This window comes from Triticum dicoccoides, chromosome 1A, assembly GCF_002162155.2.
Source record: "Triticum dicoccoides isolate Atlit2015 ecotype Zavitan chromosome 1A, WEW_v2.0, whole genome shotgun sequence".
In the NCBI taxonomy this organism is placed as follows: domain Eukaryota; kingdom Viridiplantae; phylum Streptophyta; class Magnoliopsida; order Poales; family Poaceae; genus Triticum; species Triticum dicoccoides.
The window spans coordinates 379,931,655-379,944,752 of NC_041380.1; positions in this window are offsets into that span (position 1 = coordinate 379,931,655).

A 13,098-nucleotide genomic window follows, 5' to 3' on the forward strand; every position below is an offset into this window, starting at 1 on the left:
CCCTCTCCCAGATGGCCAGCCTCAGGAGGCCTCATCGCCTCAGGAGGCGCCATGGTCTCCGAAGGGCGCCACCAGCACTGACGCACCCAACCTTGTTGAGCACCCAGTGTACTTCATCAGCACGGTGTTGCGGGACACGAGGGCATGGTACCCCCTGCCTCAGAAGCTCCTCCTCGCGCTACTGATGGCCTCGCGCAAGCTGCGGCACTATTTTCAGGGTCACCCCATCAAGGTCGTCTCATCATACCCCCTGGAGAGAGTGCTCAGGAGCCCTAACTCAGCTGGAAGGGTCGCTGAGTGGAACATAGAACATAGAACATAGAACATAGAACATAGAACATAGAACATAGCCCTAACTCAAGGCCGACGAGGATCGGTCCCTCTCCCCGGGAGCGAGGCGCCAGAAGGCTGGGTCATGTACTTTGATGGGGCGTTCTCCAGGCATGGCGCTGGGGTTGGGGTGGTGCTTATATCACCCACTCAGGACAAGCTCTACTTTGTTGTACAGCTCTGTTTCCAGCAAGGTGAAAAGGTCTGCAACAACATAGCGGAGTATGAAGGTTTAATAGCGGGCTTGAAGGCCGCAGCTGCCCTGGGGGTGAAATGCCTCACCCTCAAGGGCGATTCACAGCTCCTTGTCAATTTCTCAAACAAGGTGTACGAGCTGAAAGATGAGCACATGGAAGCCTACCTTGCGGAGGTCCGCATTATGGAGAAGCGGTTCTGGGGGTTGGAGTTGCAGCATGTGCCCCGCAGCACCAATCAGGAGGCCGACAACATCGCCAAACGGGCGTCCAGGCGGTTACCTCAGGAGCCTGGCGTTTTCGAGGAGCGGCTCTTCAAGCCCTCAGCCCTGCCGTCATTGTCCAACATGGCTCAGCCTCGGGAGGAGCTCCCCCAGCCACCTGCCTCAGGAGCCCCGGGCTGTGGCCAGGCCTCATGAGCACGCCTGCTCCTGACAATGGAACCTCAGGAGGGGTGCTAGATCACGGAGCTCCGGAGTTACTTAACACAAGGGACCCTGCCGGAGAAGGAGGAGGAAGCGAAGCGTGTGGCACGGCAGGCCACGACATACTGCATCAAGGATGGAGAGCTCTACCGGAAGCGACCAAACGGTGTATCCCTGCGCTGCATCTCCAGGGAGCAAGGAAAGGAACTACTGGAAGATATACATGGCGGAGACTGTGGACATCATTCATCATCACGGACCCTCGTCGGCAAGGCGTTCCGCAGTGGGTTTTATTGGCCCACCGCACTCAATGACACCGTCGAACTAGTGAAAGCTTGTGAGGCCTGCCAGTTCCACGCCAAGCAGATCCATCAGCCGGCAGGAGGCCTGTAGACTATACCCCTTTCATGGCCATTCGCAGTCTGGGGGCTGGACATCCTGGGCCCGTTTCCTCATGCGCCAGGGGGCTACCGCTACCTCTACGTCGCCGTGGACAAGTTCACCAAGTGGGCTGAAGTAGAGGCCGTCCGCACCATCCCCGCGGGTTCCCCGATCAAGTTCATCAGGGGCATCGTGAGCCAGTTTGGGGTGCCGAACCGCATCATCACATACAATGGTTCGCAGTTCACCAGTAACCTCTTCAAAACATACTGTGCTAACCTTGGAACGCAGATATGCTATGCTTCGTGGCGCACCCCCGAAGCAACTGCCAGGCCGAGCAAGCCAACGCAGAGGTCCTGAGGGGCCTCAAGACCAGGACGTTCAGGAAGAAGCTGGAGGCCCGCGGCAGAGGTTGGTACGACGAGCTTCAGTCCGTGTTGTGGTCCATCCGCACAACCGCGACCAAGCCGACTGGAGAGACCCCGTTCTTCCTGATCTATGGAGCTGAAGCAGTCCTCCCTCACGAGGTCAGACGTCGCTCCGCGCGGGTCCTGGCGTTTGACGAGGCGCAGCAGGACGCCATGCGGGGGATGGACCTCGTGCTGGGGGAGGAACATCGCCGAGAAGCCGCGCTATGAGTGGCAAGGTACCAACAAGCACTGCGATGATATCACTGCCGCAACATCCACCCCAGAACTCTCGAGGTAGGAGACCTCGTGCTCAGGCAGGTTCTCTCCAGGGAGGGACTGCACAAGCTGGCCCATTCAAGGTTGTTCATATTTCCAGGCCCGGCTCCGCATGCTTGGAGACTCAGGAGGGGGCGCCGGTCCAGAACGCATGGAACATTCAGCACCTCCGGAGGTTCTACCCCTAAAAAGGCCCAGAGCCTGTGAAGAAGGCAAATGCCTATGAAGCTGTCGCGTTTGGGAAAAGGCCCAGGGCCTGTGAAGAAGGCGAATGCCTGTGAAGCTGTCGTGTTTTGGAAAAGGCCCAGAGCCTATGAAGAAGGCAAATGCCTGTGAAGCTGTCGCGTTTTGGAAAAGGCCCAGAGCCTGTGAAGAAGGCGAATGCTTGTGAAGCTGTCGCGTTTTGGAAAAGGCCCAGAGCCTGTGAAGAAGGCAAATGCCTATGAAGCTGTCGCGTTTTGGAAAAGGCCCAGAGCCTGTGAAGAAGGCGAATGCCTGTGAAGCTGTCGCGTTTTGGAAAGGGCCCGGAGCCTGTGAAGAGGGCAAATGCCCGTGAAGCCTGCTTCCCCCAAGAAAGGCCTGGAGCCTGTGAAGAAGGCCAAGGCCTGTGAAGCTCGCCGCCCGTGACACTCTCACGTAATAATGAGTTGGGGCTGTACACGCCCCGGAGTCTCAGGAGCACCGGCCTCAGGCCCTTGGGCTCCCTCCCACGCCCAGTGGCAGCACTTAGCTCCGCGCTGGTGAGAAGACGTCGAAGACTAGATTAGGTGCCGGACGCGGCTTTTTCATTTGCTTTCCGCAGTTGGCTTGTTCATTCTCATTCGAAGTTTTATTGAAGCTGTTGCCGTCTTTGGCTTGTGGTTCTTCGACTTTTCACTCTCCTGCCTCGATTTCTCTTATGCAAGGCCTCGCGAGGGGGGCAGCCGAGCGCCCTCGCGAGTGTTCCTGTCCTAGTCGTTCAAAGGTTTCGCGACCTGGGTCCATTACAGGAGCACCCCTCCAGTCCGTGCCCCACGGGCACTGCGACACGAACACAGGGCCCGGGCCGGTCGCCCCCCACGGCTGGGGCCGGGAACTATCCACGCGCGGGCACGTAGCCGGAAGGCACGATAATGGAAGCAAATCAATGATTAACAGCAATAACCCAAACACGCCCCCGCGGGGCTCCACGCTACTGTCTTTTTGTGCAGGAAAAAGGAAAAGAAAGAACAAATCAGGCGCAGCTCGCCTCACACCAGCCTGCAGGGAAGAATCGAGCTGCCTCCGGGGCTCAGGCAGACTTCCTCTCGCGCTTCACTGAGGCGCAACGGCGGGCAGACATGCTACCACCTCCCAAGCAGGTACGACAGCGTGGAGGCTGACCGCGGCCACCGCTAGAAGAGTCGCCGCTTGAAGAAGAACCGGTGAAGCTTGGGGAACCCCGAGCACCGCCAGTCACGCGGGCGCTGTCCTCTCCGTCTTCGTCGGGGCTGGGTTCCCGGCCGCGGTCGTCGTCCTCAGGGCAGCACCCTGCGCGGCGACCATCTTCCCCAAACACCCTCATGTAGAGGGTGGCATCACCGTCAAACTTGAAGTGCAGGGTGCACCGACGGCTCAGGCCACGCGCGCGGGCAAACGTCTGCCAACCGCGGGCCAAGGCCAGGCTCCCGGCTGCAGAGACCTCCAGTGAAGCCCATGAGGCCCGGCTACAGCAACCGTCTGCCTGGAGCCAGAGGCCGCCCGGGGCGCCGGCCGGGAGCTCGCCGAGGAGGAAGCGAGGAAGTGGAAGCCGGGTGCTAGTCGGCTCCGCCGACCACACAAAGAACTCCGGCAACACCTCTGCAGCACGAAAGCACGGTCTAGGGGAACACGCGACCGAAGCGCGCCCCCCGGCCGTAGCAGTCCGCCCGTCACGTTGCTGGAAATCGTCTCCATGGCCGCGGGGAGCTGCCGTGGTGACCACAGGATGTTTGCGAGGGCACCCTCGGCCGCTCTTTGGCGGGGGAGAGGCAGGCTCAACCTGGCGAGCCTTCCCCTTCTCTGCAGCCGAGAACCTCCTCGACGGGGCTGTCGGATTTCGGGTTCCGGCAGACCCTTGAGGTTTGAACACTGGGGTGCGTGCGGAGCTTTTGTCTCCTACCTACCTGTACCACTCCGCCTTGCTAGGATCTAAACTAAGGAAAGAACAACACAAGAGACACAGGGTTTATACTGGTTCGGGCCACCGTTGTGGTGTAATACCCTACTCCAGTGTGTGGTGTGGTGGATTGCCTCTTGGGCTGATGATGATGAACAATACAAGGAAGAACAGCCTCGCAAGGGTCTGTTCTTGGCTGGGGCGATGAACTGCTGGGAGGAGCTCATTCACCTTTCTCTCTCTCTCTTTCTGATCTTCTCTATCCTTCCAAACACTCGGCCTCCTTTGCTCTGTGGGTGGCATGTCCTATTTATAGAGGCCCTGGTCCTCTTCCCAAATATCAAGCAGGAAGGGAGCCAACAATGGCGGGCTAATTTAAAGGGGGACAACTAATACTAGCTACCCTAACAAAAGTAGTCTTCGCCTGCGCAAAGCTCTGGTGATGACGCCGTCTTGGGCTCCACGGTGACCTCCATCTCGTAGTCCTCCTGGTCTTGGTCTCATTGCACCGAAATGGCAACCTTTACCTGATGCCTCGGTACTTCGCGGCTGCGCTTGCCCCCCTTGCACCAAAGAGGGAAAGAGGACACTGCGCGGGCTGTAACCCGCCTGGCGCCCTCGGTCGTCATGGCTTGCATCACGGGCACCTCGTGAGGTACCCCGCCTTGATCTCTCCACCTCCTCGTGAGCCAGCCTGATGAGGCCGTGCCTGAGGAAGCTCCGCGTCGTCCGCCCCGCGAGGCTTGGCCCCTCGCGAGGGTCTTGGGTTTGTGCTGGTGAAGATGGGCCGCGCTGGGCCCCCCTTTGAGCCACGCCGCAGGCCACAGGCAGGCAAGTCTGGGGACCCTCGTTGCCAGAACGCCGACAGTAGCCCCCGGGCCCAAGGCGCGCCCGGACTTGGCCATGCAGGGAGGCGGAAGGGCAAGAGTGAAGCGCCGCGGGCCCTAACAGTCTGCGGCCTTGGGCGCCGCATGGCGGTTGATTGGACGTGGGCGCCTTAGCAACCGCGCGAGTTGATAAAGGAGCGGCGTCCCCCTAGGCTTTGCTTCTTGCTTTCCCCGGTTGCTGCTCAAATCCCCTTTCTTGCGCCTCTCCTTGCTTCCTCCAAAATTTCCAGATCCGCTCCGATCGTGTGACCTAGGAAGCCATGGCGCCTCGCCAGCCCCCGGCCGTAGCTTGGTACTCTTCTGCCCTGGACCCGCCGAACGTGGCGGAGGCGAGCCTTGCCCGGTTGCGCTGGATGGCGATGGCGCGGGGCATCAACAGGGCGAAGGTGTTTAAAGCCGGCTCCGCCACCCCTGAGGGTCAAGGGAGCACCTTCTATCCGCTCTTCGTAAGTGCCATTGCTGCTGGCCTGGTGCCTCCCTTCTTCGAGTTCTTCTTCTCTGTATTCCGCCACTATAAGCTACAAGCCCTGCATCTCCACCCCAACTCCATCCTTCTCCTCGCAATCTTCTCCTATAACTGCGAGGCTCACGTAGGGGTGCAGCCCTCAGTGGCCTTGCTGCGCCACTACTTCTACCTCCGGACCTCTTGTGGTACTACTCCCGCGTGCGCGAGCTTCGTCGCGTACGGTGGCTCCATTGACATTTCGAACCCCTGGAAAAGGATTGAGAGCTTTAGGAGCAAGTGGGTCTTGGTGGATGCTGGGCGCATCCACCCTCGGCTGATCTTGCCAACGGAGCAGCCCACGAGCTCCAGCAATTGGGGTCGAGCGGAGCTCACGGACCCCCGCGCAAAGCTGATGTTGGAGAAGATGGACGCGGATCTGAGGCCGGCAAATATGGCGGCGGCGAAGCTGACCGGCGCGTCACTGCTGAGGGAATTCCTGGAGCACCAGCTGGCTCCGCTTCGGCAGTACTCGCTTCCAATGTGGAGGCCCCGTCCGAGCCCCGCGGCCTTAGCCGACGGAGATCTGGCTGTTGTCCTCCAATATCTGGTCGGGGGCGATGTGGCGAGGTCGGCGGGCGCTCCTACGCCCTTGTTCCTCCGCGACAACTGGGAGCAGGTAGTGGAGTCCATGCCCGTCTGCAACGGGGATGGGCCCGTGCCCATGGAAACTCCCGAGGAACCGATGGACGTGCCCTCCGACGACTCCAGAGAAGAAGAGGAAGGAGGGGAGCGGGGAAAGGGCCTGACTCCGAGGAGACTGACGGAGAGTCGAGGGCTCCCCTCCCCCGGCGCAGGTCCCGCGTTCTCTGCCTCTCTCCGAGCGATGACGACGAGGATGACGATGAAGACGATGACGAGCAGGACGGCGGGAGCTCACCCCCGATCCCGAAGAAGGACACGACCGGGCTGATCTCCCGAGGGTCGGCCCTGGCCCCAGGGCGGACCGCAGATGCACCTTCCGCCTCCAAGCTTCCCGAGGTTGACCCTTCCAGCCGGCTTTCAGGCTTCAAATTTGGCCGGAGGCCGCTTGAGCTCCCTGGCGACGACCCGTAAGCATTCGATTCCTGTCTTTATCTCTTGCTCTGCTTCTGAGGCTTGACGTCCGCATCTCTTGGATAGGCTGGCGCCCGCAGCAAAGAAGCCGAAGGGGGCTCCCGAGGTTCCATCCATGGCAGCGCCTCTGCCTGCGAAGGAGGGTGACCGCGACGCACATGCTTCTCCTGCCCGGTCGTCCTTGCGAGGCCTGGCTGAGCCGGCTGGGGCGAGCTCAGCCCCCACGGCCCAGGTGGCTCCCGAGGTGCTCTTGCCTGCCGCCGCCACCACACCTGTCAGGGCGCGGCAGACTCCGCCTCAGGATGCTGCGGCCGTGCTGCCGCCTTCTCCTCCTACTCCACCGGCTGCTGTCTCTCCGACTCCTTCTGCCGTTCTAGATCGTGCTGTGGCTGAGCTGGACCGACTGTGGCAGGATCTTCTTGGCGCCGACCCCCGCTTGGTGGCCGGGCGCTTGGAGCTGGCTTCAGGATGGGTTCGCCCCGACGCTTCGATTCGGGCGGCGCTGGTCCAGGCCTCGACGGCATGCGACAAGGAGAAGCAAGCCGTCCTTGAGGCAAAGGCTGCCCGTGACGCAGCCCTGGGGGAGGTGGTCGACGTCCGTGGGCGTTGCAAGGCGCTGGAGGGTGAGCTGCAAGATTTCCGGACCAGCTCGCGAATGAGGTCCGCCTTCGCCAAGAGCAGGAAGAAGGCGTGAAGGCTCGTGAGGCGGCTCTCGAGGAGAGGGAGGTCAAGCTCAAGAAACGCCACGACTGCCTAGGCGCGCTGGAGCAGGAGTTGGGGGCGAGGAAGGCCAAGCTGGACAACGAGGCCCTGGTTCTTGCCGAGGACCGCGTGGCCTTCACAGAGATGGAGGCGAGGGCTCGCTCCTCACTGAGGACGCTTTACTACAGTGGCCTGGAGAGCCCACTGGCTGGCTCCGAGGACAGCCCCGCCAAGCTGCTTCCCTTCCTTGTTCACGTTCTTGAAGATGTCGCCCTTGGCCTTGGCCCCACGACCGAGGCCGAGGCGCGTGTCCTATCTTCTGCAGCACTGACGCGGGTCCTCACCCACATCTACCTTCACGATCCCAATGTCGACCTCGACAGCCTGCTGGAGCCAGTGAGCGGCGAGCATGCCGCTGCCGCTGCTGAGGCCGTGAAGGGTCGCATAGAGGCCCTACTAGGGAAGTTCTGGGCCTTCAGCATCAAGCCGAATCAAGGCGCTGCCGACTCCACCGCCCCTTGAGGCGTGCCCGATCCGCGCTGCTCCACCGCCGACAAGTGACTCCGTCGCGGCTCCTGTCCTGCTTTTAATTCCTGCACATGTATCATGCCTCGGGGAGGCGTTTAAACTTGTGTTTGGCATTGAGATAACAGTGTGGACTGTAACATTTGCTTTTGAATTCCTTGAAATTTGTGCCTTTCCTTCCTACTTGCTTATGTTCTACGCCGGCAGAGCCCGGCCCCGTGCATGCCTCACCCAGCGTTGGTCCCGACCAGAAACCAGGACCGGGCCAAGGAGTGAGGGGCCACGTGACAAGTTAGGCTCCTGAGTCCCGATGCTCAGGATTCCCCCTTGGCACATGAACAACAAGTAGGGAGGTGTGATGCGGGTGGATCTACCGTTCTACGTCTGCAGAGCCCGACCGCGTGCGTGCCTCACCCAGCGCTGGTCCCGACCGGAAACCAGGACGGGGCCACGGAGTGAGGGGCTACGTGACCAGTTAGGCTCCTGAGTCGCGATGCTCAGGAGTCCCCCTTGACGCTCAAATGGCCTTCGTACCTTGGCTCCGCTCGGGGAGAGGCACGCGACGAACCAGGCCCGGGGGGACCTGGCTAGGCGGCGTGCGTCTGGGTGTGACCCAGGCACAGCCCCCGTGCCCAGCCCCCTCACGCGGCACTCCTGAGGGGAGGCGTTACGATGAGTCTAGGCACTGAGCTCTGGGCTCCCTAAGGTTGATGCGGCCCGGGAGCCACCCTCAGTTGTTTATCACCAGCGCGGAGCATATTGCTACCGTATGTGTACGGGCATAGCCGCTCCTCGGCAGTGTCGTCAGCCAGCATGGAGCATGGTGCTTCCACTGGTACATGGGAGGGGGCCCCCTCCGGGAGGAGCCCTCGGGGCGTGTACAGCCCCGCCCTGACACGTGGCTGGCACAGTAGGGCCTGGCGAGGTGTATCTGGGCACCCGTGAGCCAGCGCAGGACTCACGGGGCCCTACCTCTAGGCGGGCTGCGCCTAGCACTGGGCCTTATCTGGTGATGCGTTCCTGCAAATTTGGTTAGATGTCGGCACTCTACGTCCTCGGGTCCCGGCCCTCGAGCTAGTCTCAGCCGTCGCTGGTATGCCAGGTCGCGATACCATGGACAAGGCCAGAGGGTGAGGGCTGGAGAGCCAGTAAGAGCCCTGAGTCGCGATGCTCAGGTACCCCCCCTTTAATGTGCAAGTGGTCGGCATGGAGAAGAAGAGGTGTCGTGGACCGGCATCAAATAATCAAGCATGGTGGGTCTAACGCATAATCGGAAATAAATGCAAATGGGATACATGCCACTGGGCCTGGCCCGAGCGGCTTGGGGATCATGCAGCCTGAGGGGCGCCCCCAACAAGGTAAGCTAACAACATAGAATAAAAAGGGATACACGCCGCAGGGACGGACCCACGCGGCCTGGGAATAATGCAGCCCTGGGGGGCGCTCCCAGCTGGAAGTAAAACTAGAAAGGTGTCACCTGATGATGTTGAGGACGAAGGAGCGTCGATGTAGCGGGCTCGGTGGGCTGCGGGAGCCGATCCTCACGAGCCCCCAGGCCCAGGGGCCTCGGGAGGCTCCGGAGGCGCTGGCGGCTCCTCTCGGGCCATCTCCATCCCTGCCAGGGCAGCGGAACGCCTGGCCTCTCATGCCTCCGTGATGCCCCTCATGAGGCGCTGGTACGCGTCAGCCGCGCTCGGCAAGCCGTAAGGCATGCGAACGTAGCTGTGGGGTGGGCCTCCGCAGCTCCCCACTCGCGAGGGCCAGAGGCGCTCCAGAGAGGCGACTCGGTTGAGCCCTGGTATGTCGATGCAGACGCGCAGCCCACCATCCTCGCCTGGATGGGGATCCACTGCTGGTAGGCGGCGGCCGCCTTTCATGACTCTTAACTCCTGTAGCTCCTGAATGGCCTTGCTGACGAACTCTTGAGAGTCTGGATCTCCTTGCCTTGCTCCTTCTTGAGGGAAACGTGCTTCGAAACATGCCTCCATGTGGTACCCAAGCGCCTCCCTCGTGACCCTAGCTAGGTCGATGGCCCTCCAGTGGAGAGCCCCCGAGCCCTGCCTGAGGAGGGCGCCGGGAGAGCTTTCCTATGCGATGGAAGGAGGTTCCCCCTGGGCAGGCGCGGGCCCAAAGGGGCCTGCCTCCTAAGTGGCCAGGCCGGACGATGTCTTCTTCTTCTTAGGGGCGGTCTCGGGAGGCCTCCTGCTTCCACGATCCGGGTCTTCCAGTGACGCGGCCTGAAAGGCTCGTTCTAGGGAACACACAACGTCCTTCTCTTCACAGGGCACCGTGATGACTCCGCCACTTCCTGGCATCTTGAGGACGTTGTAGCCGTGGTGAGTTACGGCCATGAACTTGGCCAGCGCTGGGTACCCAAGGATGGCGTTGTACGGCAGGCGAATGTGAGCGACGTCGAAGTCGATGAGCTCGGTGTGGTAGTTGTCGCGTGCCCCGAAGGTGACAGGGAGGCGGACCTGCCCAATCGGGACCGTGGAGCCGTCGGTGATACCGGAGAAAGGCTTGGTTGGTTGAAGCTGGCTGTAGGGCACTTGGAGGTTGTTGAATGTTTCCACAGACAGGACGTTGAGCCCTGCCCCACCATCGATGAGGGTCTTGGTGACCACCACGTTGCTGATGATTGGGGAACAAAGCATCGGGAGGACTCCGGCTGTAGCCGCACACTTGAGCTGATCTACCGAGCTGAACGTGATGGCGCACGCCGACCACCTGAGAGGGCACGTGGCTTCGAGCCTGGGGAGGACTGCATTCACTTCGCGGGTGAACTGCTTGAAGATGCGCTGAGAGGCTGGGGCTTGCGCCCCGCCCAAGATGCAGGCGATCACGCGCGGCTCCTGGAAGCCCCCAGCCCCCTCGTCCTGGTGGCGGTCTTTGTTTCTTCTTGCCTGCAGAGGCAGCGGTGGGAGGCCTGCGTTGCCTTGCGGGCGATCCTCACGAGTTTGATCCCCCCAGTCTCCCTCGCGAGGCGGGTCTTGCCAGCGATCCTCGCGAGGTTGGTCGCGCCACCCTTGGCGCGGGCCACGGTCTTCCTAGCGTCCTGCGTTCCTTCCTCCTCCTCGCCCGTAGCCCCGGTCACTGCGGTCAGGGCGACGGCCGATCCTTCCTTCTCGCACGGCTCGGAGCTCTTGACATTCGTTGGTGTTGTGGGTGTGGAGGTCGTGGTACACACAGTACCGGCCGCCCTTGGAAGGTTCGGGCTGATCTCTGCCTCGCTTGGTGTCTGGTTCTGCCGCGAGTACGGCAGCCCCCTTGCGCTTCACATCCTTGGCCTTGGGCTTCTTCTCTTCTGGGTCCGTGACAGGCAGCTCGAGGAGGGAGAGACGCCCTTCCTCGGCCCTGGCGCACTTGGTTGCCAGGTTGAACAGCTCCAAGGAGGTGCACATGTCTTCATGCATCGCCAGCTCCTCCTTCATCTTGACGTCGCGCACGCCGTCGGAGAAGGCCGAGATGATGGCCTCCTCGGTCACCTTGGGAATCTTGAGGCGCTCGTTGTTGAAGCGCTGGATGTACTTATGCAGGGTCTCCCCGGGCTATTGCTTGATGCGGCGCATGTCGCTTACGGCAGGTGGCCGGTCGCGAGTGCCTTGGAAGTTGGCGATGAAGCGGGTGCGCATCTCGTCCCAGGAGGAGATTGTGCCTGGAGCCAGGTTCAGGAGCCAGGTGTGGGCCCCGTCCTTGAGTGCCATGGGGAACCAGTTCGCCATGACCTTCTCGTCTCCGTTGGCAGCTTCGATGCCCAGCTCGTAGAGCTGGAGGAACTCCGCAGGGTCAGCCGTGCCGTCGTAGCGAGGAGGTAAGTCTGGCTTGAACTTGCCGGGCCACGCGACGCTGCGTAGCTCGGCGGTGAAGGCGCAGCAGCCTGCTGAGGCCGCGGGAGGTCTTGGATGCCGGGGAGCTTGGTCTTGCATATCCCCACGCGCTTCAGCTGGGAGCAGCACGGGGTCTTGACGCGCGGGAGCAGGAGCATGGTCGCGACGTGCTGGAGGAGGGAGCGCCCTGGCAGCTTCTTGCGGGCGAGGGACTTCTTGACAGCTCTGCTCTTGCCGCGCTGGCACCTGATGGAGCGGGTTTTGCCCAGGGGCCACGCACCTTGGAGCCATGGCGCCTTCCTGAGGAGGAGGCGGTCGGGGTGCCACTGGAGCTTCATCGCCCGCGCCGGGCGGGGTGAGGTGCAGCAGAACGGACGGCGCAGGAGAGCCCCCTGCGGCGCGGACGAGCTCGGCGACGCGGTCGAGCCATTCTTCGTAGACGTCGTCGACGGGACGGTAGCGCAGGAGCTTGTTCGCCACGATGAGTGCAGCCCGAGCCTCCATGGGCGCGCGGAGCGCGCGGGACGAAGAACCAGCTGGGATGAGCGAGGGAGTTGCGGTGCGGCCGTCTTGCCGCACGGACGGATGCTGGGACGATGCTTGCCGCTCGTCCCCCGCCGGGCTGGTGGCGGCGTTGACGGCAGGTGATAGGGAACGGTGAGGATGCCCGCCGACAGGGGCCGTCTGGGCGACGCGGGAAGCGAGCACGGCCCGGCGCTCAGCGAGGGCCCGACGAGCGTCAGACATGGGCGTGATGGTCGGAGGAGAACGGGGTGGTGGAAGATGAATCCCGGCGCACCCCTACCTGGTGCGCCAAATGTCGGATTTTGGGTTCCGGCAGACCCTTGAGGTTCGAACACTAGGGTGCGCGCGGAGCTTTCGTATCCTACCTACATGTACCCCTCCGCCTTGCTAGGATCTAAACTAAGGAAAGAACAACACAAGAGACACAGGGTTTATACTGGTTCGGGCCACCGTTGTGGTGTAATACCCTACTCCGGTGTGTGGTGTGGTGGATTGCCTCTTGGGCTGATGATGATGAAAAATACAAGGAAGAACAGCCTCGCGAGGGTCTGTTCTTGGCTGGGGCGATGAACTGCTGGGAGGAGCTCAGTCACCTTTCTCTCTCTCTCTCTCTCTCTCTCTCTCTCTCTCTCTCTCTCTCTCTCTCTTTCTGATCTTCTCTATCCTTCCAAACACTCGGCCTCCTTTGCTCTATGGGTGGCTGGTCCTATTTATAGAGGCCCTGGTCCTCTTCCCAAATATCAAGCGGGAAGGGAGCCAACAATGGTGGGATAATTTAAAGGGGGACGGCTAGTACTAGCTACCCTGACAAAAGTAGTCTTCGCCTGCGCAAAGCTCTGGTGATGACGCCATCTTGGGCTCCACGGTGACCTCCGTCTCGTAGTCCTCCTGGTCTTGGTTTCGTTGCACCGAAATGGCAACCTTTGCCTGATGCCGCGGTAC